Here is a 15536-nt window from a genome sequence, read left to right on the forward strand (position 1 = left end):
AATTTGGAAGAATTGAAACATGGCTCATACGGGTGGACCACACACCCGTTCCTATTTAATAGGCTGGACCACGGTCTGAAGTAATCGCACACGGGCGTATCACATGGGTGTGTCCCTGCTGAGCCCAAGTTTAGTCCAATTCAAAAAAAAGCAAAGGGAGATATGGATCCAGCTACCGCTGAAAGACTTTCTCAAATTAATCAAGCAATTGAAAATGTGGAAAATGCTAAGCGCGAAGAGCAGCAAACTCTGGCTCTCTTCTGGGAACACATGCCGGCGATCGATCCCAGTCTCATACGAGATCGTATGCTGGCTATACAGAATAAAATCCAAGCCTTCGAAAACCGAAAGAGGGCCCTCATCCGCTCTTAGGCATTCCAAAGCCTATTTAAACACTTGAAGAGGCACTTAGATGGGGGGCCACAGAGAAGGAAGCAGTGAACTGCTCAATGAAAGCCGATTGATCCATCTCAGGAGCCGAATTCATCATTAAGACTGAAGATCTCCCCTCAATTTCGCTTTAGGAGTTTTGGGTTTTTCTTTATGTTTTGTATTCATTATTCTTCCGAGATGTTTACATTTTTAGTTATGAACTAAAACCCCTAAATACCTAAGGGGAATGAAACCTAAGACAGATCCTGTTATTATTATCTAAACTGTATGATAAATATTTGACTTGTTCTTAATTCTTGTCTTGATATTATAGAATATTGATTCAAGTTAAGCTTTTATTTAGAGGAGGAATAGACCCTGTCTAAGAGTACATTTTTCATAATTAAGGGGAATTGATTATGCGTCTATTGATAGGGTAACAAGATTTTGCCAAATTAGGGTGAAACCTAATAAGGGGATCCATAGATCGAGTTAATGCAACCCTAGGGAGTTAATTAGAAAGAGATTTCAATTATTCAACCTAGGGTTAGACATTGTTAGTCTCGAGGGGGATAATAATATAACTTAGGGATTTCTACGGATCAAGTCAAATGAATAAATCGTTCGATTCAGAGTAAAATAAAAAGAGAAGTCTAGGTGGATTTGTCCTTAGGTATTGTCTTAATTCAATTGTTTTTCCAAAACTTTTTTCCCCAAACTTCTTTTCTGTGATTTCCTAGTTTATTTAATTAGTTAGATAAACAAAACTCTTTTATTATTTTATGCTAGATAATAAAAAGAAAGTTGATACTAGTACTGGTAGTTCCTTTGGGTTCGATAATTTGGTCTTGCTAAAGCTATACTACTGTTCGATAGGTACACTTGCCTTCGTTGTGGTAATAGTTAGTTTCAAGAATGATTCATTATAAATATTTAAAACCTCTCACGAATATCATGTATCAGTGGTTTATATCCCTTTTGTATTAGATTGTCATTGTTTTCGGGTTTTATCTCCTCTCCTTTGTTCATGTCAACTTCTTGTGGTGGCTCCTTTTTGGATTCAGCTAACACTTTCCCACTCCTTAGTGTAACTGCTTTTACATGCTCTTTTGGATTGGGTTCGGTGTTACTAGGTAGATTTCCTGGTGGTCTTTCTGAAATCATCTTAGCGAGCTGCCCAATTTGATTCTCGAGTCCTTAGATAAATGCTTGCTGATTTTTAAATGCAATTTCAGTGTTCTGAAAATGGGTTTTCGCTATTGAAATAAATTTTGACATCATCTCCTCAAGGTTTGCCTTTTTCTCTTACTGGTAAGGTTGTTGTTGGAAGTCTGGAGGGGGTGGTGGTGTCTGATTCCCTTGGCCTCCCCACGAGAAATTTGGGTGGCTCATCTATCCTGCATTGTAAATGTTACTATAAGGATTATTTTTAGGTCGAGGATTATTACCCATAAAATTTAATTGCTCATTTTCCATGTTGTGGCCATAAGGTGGGTATTCTGAATTGTTCGTTCCTCCTCCACTTGCATTGCATTGCATTACTGGGTGAACCTGTGAAGAACTAAGTAAACCATCAATTTTTCTATTCAAAAGTGTTACCTGATTAGAGAGGGTGGTGACTGAATCGACATTAAAAGCGCCGACTGTTTTTGTTGGCTTTGTCCTCATGACTTGCCACTGATAGTTATTCAGTGACATATCTTCAATAAATTCGTAAGCCACCTCAGGTGTCTTATTATTGCTAGTCCCACCTGCAGCTGCGTCAATCATCTGTCTACTTGAAAGATTCAGGCCATTGTGAAAAGTTTGAACCTGTAGCCAGAGTGGTAATTCATGATGAGGGCACATTCTCAAGAGATCCTTGTATCTCTCCCATGCATCATAGAGGGTCTCTAGATCCATCTGCACAAAAGAAGAGATATCATTCCTCAACTTAGTTGTTTTAGCCGGTAGAAAATATTTAAGTAAAAAATTTTCGGTTATTTGTTCCCAAGTAGTGATTGACCCTCGTGGTAACGAGTTCAACCACTGTTTAGTTTTGCTCCTTAACGAAAAGGGAAGCAACTGAAGGCGAATGGCATCATTAGAAATGCATTGATCTTAAAAGTGTCGCAAAACTCTAAGAAATTTACCAAATGAGCATTTGGGTCCTCGTCCTGCAAACCATCAAACTGAACAAACTGTTGGATCATTTGAATTGTGTTAGGTTTTAGTTCATAATTATTTGCAGCAATAGTAGGCCTAACTATACTTGACTCAGTTCCTGTTAAAGTAGGTTTAGCATAATCATACATAGTGCGCGGAGCAGGATTCTAATTTACTGGATCAACAGCAATTGCAGGAGGTAGCGGGTTCTCTTGATTTTCATCCATCTCCTCGGCTATGGTGTGAATATTGTCCTCTTGCCCTTCCTCTATGTATCTTAAGCTTCGCCTTATTTCCCTTCGGTTTCTGCGAGCTGTGTGTTCAATCTCACTATCAAAAAGTAATGGTCCTGACGGGTTTCTTCTAGTCATAAACCATAAAAACCTGCAAGAAAGAAAGATAAAATTTAGTAACAAAAATCAAAATTAAATTGCAATAAAATAAAATAATAAAAATTATGTGTTCCTAATATCTTAACTCCCCAGAAACGGCGCCAAAAACTTGATGTGATGTGAATCATGATAATTTTTATAATTTATGAATGTCCATTCTTGAAAACTAACTATTATCACGACAAAGGCAAGTGCACCTTATCGAACAATAGTATAGCTTATGGCAAGACCGGGATGTCGAACGCATAGGAACTAAAAGTCTAGTATTAACTTTCTTTTTATTATCTAGCCCAAAAATAAAGGGGTTTGTTTTATCTAAACTAATTACTAAACTAAGAATGCACAGAAAGTAAATTAGGGAAATATCTTTTGGGAAAACTGAATGATTTGGACAATACCTAAGGGAAAAGTCCACCTAGACTTCACTTGCTATTGACTCTGAATCAGATGATTTATTCACTTGACTTGATCTGTAGAAATCCCTAAGTTATATTATCATCTCTCTCGAGACTAACAACATCTAACCCAAGGTTGATTAATTGAAATATCTTTCTAATTAAAACCCCTAGTGTTGCATTAACTCGATCTATGGATTCCCTTACTAGGTTTCACCCTAATCCGACAAAATTATGTCACCCTATCTCTAGGCGTGCAACCAACTCTGCTTAATTATGTTAGATCTACTCTTAGACAGGGACTTTTGCTCCTCTGAATAAGCACATCAATACTTGAATCAATATCCTGGGCAAGAATTAAGAACTCATAATTAAGAACAAGTCAAATATTTATCATATAATTCAGATAATAATAACAATATCCGCCTTAGGTTTCATTCCCCTTAAGTATTTAGGGGGTTTAGTTCATATTTATGAAAGAAAACATCTCAAAAGAATAATGATAAAAAAATATAAAGAAAACCCAAGAACTCTTGAAGGGAATTGAAGGGAGATCTTTAGTCTTGAAGGTGAATCTGGCTGCTAAAATGGATCAATTGGCTTTGTTCGAGCAATTCCTTGCCTTCTACTCCGTGTTGTCTTTCAGGTACCTCTTGGGGTGCTTATATAGGCTTTAGAATGTTTCAAAACCTTCAAGAGTGACCTTTTCTAAATTGGACTATATTTGGGCTCGACAGGGACACGCCCGTGTGATACACCCGTGTTCGATTGCTTCAAACCGTGTTCAAGTCTATTGAATGGACACGGGCATGTGAACTACCCGTGTGAGGAAGTCCAGGCTGTGTTGATTTCCCACGTTGACACATTTTCTCCGTTTTTGGCCCATTTCTCATTCTTTTTACTCTCCTATGCTCACCTAAGTGTAAAACATGAAATTAAAGGATTAGGAACATCAAATTCACCAAATCTAAGGATAATTCATCCAAAAATATGCTAAGCATGGGATAAAAATATGTATAAGTTACAATTTATCAATAATAGAATGAGTTGTGAACTTAGTGTGTAAAATAAAATATTCAATTAATAATCATTATAGCGTAGTCCCAAATTCATAGATTCAATTCATTATAGGACTAAATTCAGTTCAGACTAAGAGCAAACCAATTACATGTGTATGGATATGCAATTTCAATTCATATACGATAGTGATCAGATTCAGATGTAATATTCCTATTCCCGCCCGCTACACACAGTCTTCGGCCATCTCAACACACCATTAAGGACATTCAATGCCCAACCAACCCTACATACCTCAAAGTGTTCGTTCACATGTTTACAGAAATGTAAAATTCAGTATGCGAGAAGTGCCAAAATCAGATGTATACTCATGGTGGCATAGCTACAATTTCAGAACAAATTTCTTCCTCCTTCCTAATATCCCAGCCCATGCCAATGAAAACACAAGTACCAGTATCAATTATTCATTCATTCCAATTCATTTCACAATCAATAAGATAGCTCAATCACAAAATAAGTATTATATTGCACTTATAACTAAGTTATTTACGAATCAATCTCAAAGCATCAGACAGTTCTAATTGTAATAGCCTATTTTTGGTCAAATCGGAACAGTAGTTTCAGAACCACAAATCTGAAGTCAAAATAATTATTTTATTTCTATTTAAATGTTTACAGTATGATGTCATGTTGGTGTGAAAATTTCGTGAAATAATTTTATCATTTGAGTGCTTAATTCAGTAAAAAGGACTTAATTGCATAAAATGCAAAATTATTGTTTTATTAGTTAAAGGTGTCAAATGACTTTGGTTTTTAAATATGGTGGCCTTAAAAGGTAATTAAACCATTTGAAACATTAGTGGACTTGAATGGACACATTTTGGGTGTATTAAATGGTTTATTATTAAAGGTTATGTAATGCCTCAAAATATAAGTATTTATTTTTGCATGTTTTGTTGCATAAATGCATGCTTGCTTCAGTGGTTAAGTGTCCTGAGAAGTGTTGGAGAAGTCCTGAATTCAAGCCTTGGCTTGTACAAATTTTTTTTTACTTGAATAGACCTTGTCTCTAGTTAGTAGGCATATTAAATAAATGTGGATAAAACATGAAAAAAAAGGCCTATTGGTCTAGGGGTAAGTAGCGTGTGGAGTGTTCTTTGGGGTCTGAGGTTCGAGGCTTGGCAATGCAAAAGGAGCATTTTATTTTGCTGCAAGTGCTGTGAAAGTGTCTTAGATTTACCGAAACTAACGTGGCTAAATGGACGCAATCTAGGCGAATGCTGGAAACGGATTGGAGCATGTTTGAGGTACGGATCATTGGAGCACCATATCAGAGATTGCCCAAGAAGGCCCAAACAGATGCGAGCTATAGATTTGGGTAATGTACAACCACTGAGAGGCCGTGGTCAGGCCAGAGGTAGAAATGGATCGGGCCGTGGTCAGAGGGCGCCAAGCAGAGGTGTTGGTTATACTGAGGTGAGGCAGCCAAGTCTGGTTTATGTTGCACGTCCCAGAGAGGATGGAGGTGCCCCAGATGTTATCATGGGTATGTTCTTTATTCATAATGTGATAGCCCTAAATTGACCCTAGTCGGGAAGTGGTTTCGGGACCGCTAAGCCGAGTCACCGAAGTATTTGGATGTGATAATTATTGTCTAGAATATGTGAATATGAATGTGTGAAAGTTTTAAACTTCGATTTAGTCGATATCATGTGAACCTAGTTAATAGGACTTATGTGTGACACTTTTGAAATGCGATAGGTTAATTTATAAGGACCTATTTAAGCATGTAGTGAAAATATTGGCTTTGCATGTCAAATACTCCTTTTGTGTGCATAGTGGCCGGCCATGATGGAGCATATATTAGACTATGTGGTAAATTTCCATGAAGTGGTCATTATTTTAAGTAAAAGAAAAGAAATAATAAAAGAAATACTAAGGATACTAAAAGAAAAAAAAAAGAAAGAGGGAGGTTATCACCTTGTTCTTCTTGGCCGATTGTAGAGAGGAAGATAGGAGGGTAGCATTCGGTCACTTGAAGCTTGAGAAGGTTAGTAAAATTTTGTTAGTTTTGAAATTTTAAGCTTAGTTTAAGTCATTTAGCTAGCTCCATATTAGCCCATTTGAAAACTTGGAATTTTTTATGGATGGATGGAGCATTCGGCTATGGTTATTAAAGAAGGAATTTGATTATTTCCTTTAAGTTTTGATGAAGAATGTGTTGAGTAAATTAGGGGTTTGAACACTTAAGGATTCGGCATTGTTCATGATTTTTTTAGAAGGTGAGTTTGAATGATATGAGTAATGTCATGTATGGGTTTCGGCTTTGATAAGTAAAAATGTAAGGGTAATTGAAATGAATAATTGGAGGCTTAATCATCAAGAGGTTCGGCTATGGACTATAAGTGTTAGCTAATTCGGCACAAGAGTATAAATGTTAATTACTTTATAATTGAAGCCTTGATGAATAGGTTGTGGATCATTAAAGTGTTGAAGGTTAAATCTTTAAGCTTGGTTAATTTGGACATTCGGCTATTCTCATGACACTAGATACAAGGGTGTGAAAGGTTATCTATATATATATAAGTTTAATTTATTCATGGTAACTTGGCATGTGGATTGGATATATGTTAGTTAATATATGCATTTGGAGGTGATGTGTTAAATAATTAGGTATACGGGTTGGTTTCATTATTGAGTATAAGGGCTAAGTGTTTTAAATTGCCTTTGATGTATACATGTTTATATTGAAATATTAAGGCTATGTTAGCCAATTGAGGGTTTCGGCCAAGATATTCAAATAGATTGGTGTGAATGTTTGAGTGATGAATTTGACTCTTGTGTCGAGTTGGGATGATATGTGTATTTATATAAAACTAAATGATGCTAAATAAATTCGATTATGCATGGTATTGAGCTAGTATCATGTTCGTTGGTACATGAGTAGAGCATATGTTTGATGTTTAATATCTAGTTAATAACATCTTTTGTACTTAGTTGTATGGTATACATGTATTAAATCGAATCGCTAATTTGATAAGTTATTTAATAAAATCTACTTGTTGAATCAAGCTCAAGAGCCAAGGGGGTCAAAATCTGATAAAGGAAAGGAAAAAGTGATCGAGTAGTCTATCCACAACTATTCAAAGTATCCGAGGTAAGTCTTCGAGGAATGACCCTATTTGAATTATATTGAAATGATTAGTCATACTATGACGGATAGTCGAATGTGCATAGAGACTAAGTTATAAAGCCAATCGAAATCATGCTCTTTGTGAGTGGCTATTGAGCCGAAATTTGAAAGGTTGAATAAATGATTTGTGTTTGAGCCTTAGTAACGAAAATAAGATATGGATGTGTTAAGATTATAGATATATGTGTGCATGAGCATTTGATATATCCGGGCTAAGACCCGAAGGCATTTGTGCGAGTTGATATATCCGGGCTAAAACCCGAAGGCATTTGTGCGAGTTGATATATCCGGGCTAAGACCCGAAGGCATTTGTGCGAGTTGATAAATCCGGGCTAAGACCCGAAGGCATTTGTGCGAGTTGATATATCCGGGCTAAAACCCGAAGGCATTTGTGCGAGTTGATATATCCGGGCTAAGACCCGAAGGCAATTATGCAAGTTGATATATCCGGGCTAAGACCCGAAGGCATTCGTGCGAGTTGCTATACCCGGGTTAAGACCCGAAGGCAATTGTGCTTGCGGTTATATCCGGCTAAATTTCGAAGAGACTTGGGTTTGAATGTGAGCGTTTTGTGCTGTAACTAATTCAATTAATACGCTCGACTAACCCGAACGATAAGGTATGTTTGCATGTGCTTCGGAAAGGTCGATTCGTTTTAAATAGTATTCGTGCAATCGGCTAACGAGCTTTCGGCTTTTAGATAGGTTGATACCTTGTGTGTATATATGTTGATGAAGTGTGAAGTAAGTATGATTATGAGAATGTGTATCAATAAAGTGATTCAGTTAGCTATGTGAATGTAATACTTTAGTCAAAGCCGATTTCATTACTTCAAACTTACTAAGCTTAAATTGCTTACCCGGTTGCTTTGGCTCTCTGTTTTATAGATTTTGTTCGTTAGCTATCGGATTCGGGATCAACGAAGTCGAAGTCATCCACACTATCAAAGCTCTTTTGGTACTCTTTTTGTTGAACTCTGGATATGGCATGTATAGGACTACCCCTTGTTGTTTTAGCGAAAATGGCTTGTAGAAGTGGAGTATGGCATTAGACCATTTGTGTTTATGTATGTTTATATGGTTTCATGATGTGACTATGGTTTGGAATGGAAGTGTTGGGAAAATGATCAGCCATTGGAATGGCTAAATATGATCATATGTGGACCCATATATGACGAATCCCTAGTTGGTCCATGGTAACCACGGAACAGGTAAAGTTTACCTTGAAAACAGATGCTGACAGCAGCAGTGGTGTGGATTTGAAAAATCACAAAAATTTGTAGGAATGGAGTTAAATAGTGAATAAATTGTATAATCGAACCTTGATGAATCTATTTTCATATGAAAGTAACAAAAAAATCATATGGACAGTATATTAAGAGATATTAAAGTTCTCGTGAAACAGGGCCAGAACGGTTTCTGGATCTCCTGTTTTGACTTTGATAATTCACCATAAATTATCCAGAGATAATTAGAAGTCATACCTTATATGTGTGGATTCCCCTTTGAGTCTAGTTTCATTATAAACAAATGGTATCAGTATTGGAGCCCTGTACAAGGAGATATCCAAGTCGTAATGCGCAAAGGTCAGGGTAGTTGATCCCTGTAACATGGGAGACTTTGACTAATAAACTGTACTAATTGGCCCGGTCAAAAATTCTAAAAAAAATTATGTAGATGGACATCTGAGTCTAGTTTCAGGAAAAAATCACGAAACAAATTTTCGAGTTGTGAAACTCAAGATATGATTTTTAAAGCGACTATTACGCAGATTGGCAGTGTCTGGAAAATTTTTAAAAGTCTGTTAACACCTTGTGTTCGACTCCGGTGATGGTCTCGGGTTCGGGGTGTTACATTTGATTGGTATCAGAGCTACGGTTTAGTCGATTCTAGGACTACCGTAATGTGTTGGGGTCTAGCTATACATGCCATTTTATGTGATTAATTGATAGTGTGGTGATTCCTGACATTTGCAAATGTGTTTATTTATAGTAATGGATCCCGATCCCGACCGAGCGGTAGCTGATGATCTTGAGAGTGTAGCGCCTGCTCCCGCACAAGGGACAGCGCCGGTGGACTCTCAACCTAATGCTAGTAACCCGAATGATGAAGCTAGACAAGCTTTCTATAGTGTGATGAATGATTGGTTCAACCAATACATTCGAACTAATACGGCTGTTCCACAACCTCCATTCCCGACTAATACAACCCCCGCACCTACAATACCTCCGGTAACTGACCAAATAAGGTCAAATAAGCCCCCAGTTGATAGAATCCGAAAACATGGGGCCACTGAATTTAAGGCTACGGATAGCGACGATGCCGAGCAAGCTGAATTTTGGTTGGACAACACTGTCCGGGTACTCGATGAGCTATCTTGTACACCCGATGAATGCCTAAAGTGTACTATCTCCTTGCTACGCGATTCTGCCTACTATTGGTGGAGTACTCTGACTTCTGTTGTGCCCCGAGAGCAGGTAACTTGGGAGTTTTTCCAAACTGAGTTTCGGAAAAAGTATATCAGTCAGAGATTTGTTGATCAAAAACGGAAGGAATTTCTTGAGCTTAAGCAAGGTTCTATGTCAGTTACTGATTACGAGCGAAAATTTGTTAGACTTAGTAGATACGCTCGGGAATGTGTTTCGTCTGAGGCTATCATGTGTAAACGCTTCGAGGATGGACTGAATGAAGATATAAAAATGTTCGTTGGCATTCTTGAAATACGAGAGTTCGTAGTACTTGTCGAGCGAGCTTGTAAAGCCGAAGAGCTTAGAAAAGAAAAACAAAAAGTTGATGTGGGAACTGGGGAGTTTCGTAAAAGATCCTCGGGAAAGTCTCTTCAACAAGTATCGAAGAAATTTCGAGATGATGTGGGCCGGTCTAGAGACACTTCTGGCCTTTTTAGACGAGACCGTGATCGACCCCCTATGGGTACCCGAGGCACTTCGATCGCTAGTGTTGGGAATGAACGTCAAGACAGAACAGAATGTCGATATTGCGGTAAATGGCATTCGGGGAGTTGTAGATTCCATGACCGCTCCTGTTACAAGTGTGGATCAGTTGACCACTTCATTAAAGATTGCCCGAGGCTGTCTGAACAGAATATAAATCAGAGTGGGAAACCGGGTGCTACCACTGCTCGAGGTAGACCATCTAGAAATACGGGCAATGCTAGTGGTGGTCAGAGAGGATCTAGAGATGCTACGACCAGATCCGAGGCTCGTGCGCCTGCTAGAGCTTATGCTATACGTGCCCGCGAGGATGCTTCTTCGCCTGATGTTATTACCGGTACTTTTACTCTCTTTGACACTAATGTAATTGCTTTGATTGACCCCGGTTCTACTCATTCTTACATATGTGAAACCTTAGCATCCAGTAAGACTTTACCTATTGAGTCTACTGAGTTCGTAATTCGGGTGTCAAATCCCTTGGGTCGTTACGTGCTTGTCGACAAAGTGTGCAAGAAATGTCCCCTAGTAATCCGAGGTTCCTGTTTTCCGGCGGACTTGATGCTTTTGCCGTTTGATGAATTTGATGTTATTCTCGGGTTGGATTGGTTGACCGTGCATGATGCTGTTGTGAATTGCAAAAGCAAGACTATTGATTTGAGGTGCGCGAATAACGAAGTAATCCGAGTTGAGTCTACGGACTTGGATGGGGTGCCAGCTGTAATATCGTCAATGTTGGCCCAGAAATATGTAAGAAAAGGGTGCGAAGCATACCTTGCGTATGTACTGGATGACCAAGAATTAGAAAGGAAACCCGAATCTGTGCTGGTGGTTTGTGAATACCCGGATGTTTTTCCTGAAGAATTGCCGGGTTTACCACCTGTTCGGGAGATAGAGTTTGGTATTGAGCTTGTACCTGGGACTACGCCGATTTCGATAGCTCCGTATCGTATGGCACCAACCGAGTTAAATGAGTTGAAAGCTCAGTTGCAAGAATTGACGGATAGAGGTTTCGCTCGGCCAAGTTTCTCACCTTGGGGTGCACCAGTATTGTTCGTGAAAAAGAAGGACGGAACCATGAGGTTGTGCATTGACTATCGTCAACTGAATAAAGTGACGATAAAGAATAAATATCCGTTACCGCGTATTGATGATTTGTTTGATCAACTAAAGGGGGCCTCAGTGTTCTCAAAAATAGATTTGAGATCGGGTTATTATCAGTTCCGGATTCGAGATTCGGACGTACCCAAAACTGCTTTCAGAACGAGGTACGGTCACTACGAATTCTTAGTGATGCCGTTTGGGCTCACTAATGCCCCTGCAGTATTTATGGATTTGATGAATCGGATCTTCAGACCATATTTGGATCGGTTCGTAGTTGTGTTCATTGATGACATCTTGGTCTATTCAAGAGATGAGACCGAACATGCTGAGCACCTGAGACTAGTGTTGCAAATGTTGCGGGATAAGCAGTTATATGCTAAGTTCAGTAAGTGTGAGTTCTGGTTAAGAGAGGTTAGCTTCTTGGGTCATGTGGTATCCGCATCGGGTATTCGAGTTGACCCGAGCAAAATTTCAGCCATACTTAACTGGAAGCCTCCAAGAAATATTACTGAGGTTCGGAGCTTTTTGGGGCTCGCCGGTTATTACCGACGATTTGTCAAAGGTTTCTCGTTGATAGCCACACCAATGACGAAGCTACTTCAAAAGGATGTTAAGTTCGAATGGACGGAGAAATGTCAGAAAAGTTTCGATCAACTAAAAACTCATTTGACTAAAGCTCCAATTTTAGTGCAACCCGAATCAGGCAAAGAGTTTGTCATTTATAGTGACGCATCCCTACTTGGGTTGGGTTGCGTATTGATGCAAGAAGGTCGAGTTGTGGCCTATGCGTCGAGGCAATTGAAGCCACACGAGAGAAATTATCCGACCCATGATCTCGAACTAGCTGCCATCGTATTTGCTTTGAAAATATGGCGACATTATTTGTTTGGTGAGAAGTGCCATGTATTTTCGGATCACAAAAGTCTCAAATATTTGATGACTCAGCGAGACTTGAATCTACGACAAAGACGTTGGCTTGAGTTGTTGAAAGATTACGAGCTTGTCATTGATTACCACCCGGGAAAGGCTAATGTGGTTGCGGACGCCTTAAGCCGGAAGTCATTGTTTGCTTTACGAGCGATGAATGTGCATTTGTCTGTTCTACCCGACAATGTGTTAGTAGCTGAATTAAAAGCCAAACCATTATTGACTCATCAAATTCGTGAAGCTCAGAAAGTCGATGATGAATTGGTTGCAAAACGGGCTGAGTGTGTTCCGAACAAGGAATCGGAGTTTCAAATTGATGATGATGATTGTTTGAGGTTCAGAAGTCGTTTGTGTGTTCCAAGGAATTCGGGACTCATTTCGATGATTCTGAACGAAGCCCATTGTAGCCGAATGTCAATTCACCCGGGGAGTACGAAAATGTACAACGATTTGAAACGTTGGTTTTGGTGGCATGGTATGAAACGAGACATCTCCGACTTTGTTTCGAGATGTTTAATATGTCAACAAGTGAAAGCGGAACATCAAGTGCCTTCAGGATAACTTGAGCCGATCATGATACCCGAGTGGAAATGGGATCGAGTCACAATGGACTTTGTGTCCGGACTGCCATTGTCCACAAGTAAGAAGGATGCGATTTGGGTTGTGGTTGATAGACTGACTAAGTCGGCTCACTTTATCCCCGTGCGTACGGATTTTTCATTGGATAAACTAGCCGAATTGTATGTTTCTCAGATTGTGAGATTACACGGGGTACCTATTTCTATCGTGTCGGATAGAGATCCGAGATTTACCTCACGATTTTGGAAGAAATTGCAAGAAGCTTTGGGTACCAAGCTGCATTTTAGCACTGCTTTTCACCCCCAAACCGATGGTCAATCCGAGCGGATAATTCAGATACTTGAGGATATGTTGAGATGTTGCATCCTCGAGTTCAGTAGTTCATGGGAACGGTATTTACCTTTGATTGAATTCGCTTACAACAATAGTTTTCAATCAAGTATTAAGATGGCACCTTACGAGGCTTTGTACGGTCGTAAATGCCGTACACCATTGTTTTGGACCAAGCTCGGTGAAAGTAAAATTTTCGGAGTTGATTTGATTAAGGATGCCGAACAGAAAGTAAAAGTAATCCGTGAAAGTCTGAAAGCAGCCACAGATCGTCAGAAGTCGTACGCAGATTTGAAACGAAAAGACATCGAGTATCAGGTGGGAGACAAAGTGTTCCTTAAGGTTTCACCTTGGAAAAAGATACTCAGATTTGGCCATAAGGGCAAATTGAGTCCGAGATTCATTGGGCCATACGAAATCTCCGGACGAGTTGGTCCAGTTGCGTATAGATTGATTTTGCCCCCTGAACTTGAAAAGATTCACAACGTTTTCCATGTCTCGATGCTTCGACGATATAGATCCGACCTGTCGCATGTAATCGCTCCATCTGAGATCGAGATTCAACCTAACTTGAGTTATGAAGAACAACCGGTTCGCATTTTGATGCGTGAAGTAAAAGAGTTGCGAAATAAGAAAATCCCATTAGTGAAGGTGTTGTGGCATAAACATGGAATAGAAGAAGCCACTTGGGAACTTGAGAACTCTATGAAGGACCGATATCCAAAATTATTCACCGGTAAGATTTTCGGGGACGAAAATTTCTTAAGTGGGGGAGAGTTGTGACAGCCCTAAATTGACCCTAGTCGGGAAGTGGTTTCGGGACCGCTAAGACGAGTCACCGAAGTATTTGGATGTGATAATTATTGTCTAGAATATGTGAATATGAATGTGTGAAAGTTTTAAACTTCGATTTAGTCGATTGCATGTGAACCTAGTTAATAGGACTTATGTGTGACACTTTTGAAATGCGATAGGTTAATTTATAAGGACCTATTTAAGCATGTAGTGAAAATATTGGCTTTGCATGTCAAATACTCCTTTTGTGTGCATAGTGGCCGGCCATGATGGAGCATATATTAGACTATGTGGTAAATTTCCATGAAGTGGTCATTATTTTAAGTAAAAGAAAAGAAATAATAAAAGAAATACTAAGGATACTAAAAGAAAAAAAAAAGAAAGAGGGAGGTTATCACCTTGTTCTTCTTGGCCGATTGTAGAGAGGAAGATAGGAGGGTAGCATTCGGTCACTTGAAGCTTGAGAAGGTTAGTAAAATTTTGTTAGTTTTGAAATTTTAAGCTTAGTTTAAGTCATTTAGCTAGCTCCATATTAGCCCATTTGAAAACTTGGAATTTTTGATGGATGGATGGAGCATTCGGCTATGGTTATTAAAGAAGGAATTTGATTATTTCCTTTAAGTTTTGATGAAGAATGTGTTGAGTAAATTAGGGGTTTGAACACTTAAGGATTCGGCATTGTTCATGATTTTTTTTAGAAGGTGAGTTTGAATGATATGAGTAATGTCGGGTATGGGTTTCGGCTTTGATAAGTAAAAATGTAAGGGTAATTGAAATGAATAATTGGAGGCTTAATCATCAAGAGGTTCGGCTATGGACTATAAGTGTTAGCTAATTCGGCACAAGAGTATAAATGTTAATTACTTTATAATTGAAGCCTTGAAGAATAGGTTGTGGGTCATTAAACTGTTGAAGGTTAAATCTTTAAGCTTGGTTAATTTGGACATTCGGCTATTCTCATGACACTAGATACAAGGGTGTGAAAGGTTATCTATATATATATATAAGTTTAATTTTTTCATGGTAACTTGGCATGTGGATTGGATATATGTTAGTTAATATATGCATTTGGAGGTGATGTGTTAAATAATTAGGTATACGGGTTGGTTTCATTATTGAGTATAAGGGCTAAGTGTTTTAAATTGCCTTTGATGTATACATGTTTATATTGAAATATTAAGGCTATGTTAGCCAATTGAGGGTTTCGGCCAAGATATTCAAATAGATTGGTGTGAATGTTTGAGTGATGAATTTGACTCTTGTGTCGAGTTGGGATGATATGTGTATTTATATAAAACTAAATGATGCTAAATAAATTCGATTATGCATGGTATTGAGCT

The 15536-nt window shown here is 38.6% G+C and overlaps 1 non-coding gene across 1 annotated transcript; it reads left to right on the top strand.

Annotated features, from left to right (window-relative positions):
* The first annotated feature begins 2200 nt into the window (after positions 1–2200).
* On the top strand, positions 2201–2307 carry LOC121210586 (small nucleolar RNA R71). Its single transcript, XR_005905701.1, has one exon. It is a non-coding gene; the product is annotated as a small nucleolar RNA R71 (small nucleolar RNA).
* Positions 2308–15536: the final 13229 nt, after the last annotated feature.

The sequence above is a fragment of the Gossypium hirsutum genome, chromosome A11, assembly GCF_007990345.1.
Source record: "Gossypium hirsutum isolate 1008001.06 chromosome A11, Gossypium_hirsutum_v2.1, whole genome shotgun sequence".
In the NCBI taxonomy this organism is placed as follows: domain Eukaryota; kingdom Viridiplantae; phylum Streptophyta; class Magnoliopsida; order Malvales; family Malvaceae; genus Gossypium; species Gossypium hirsutum.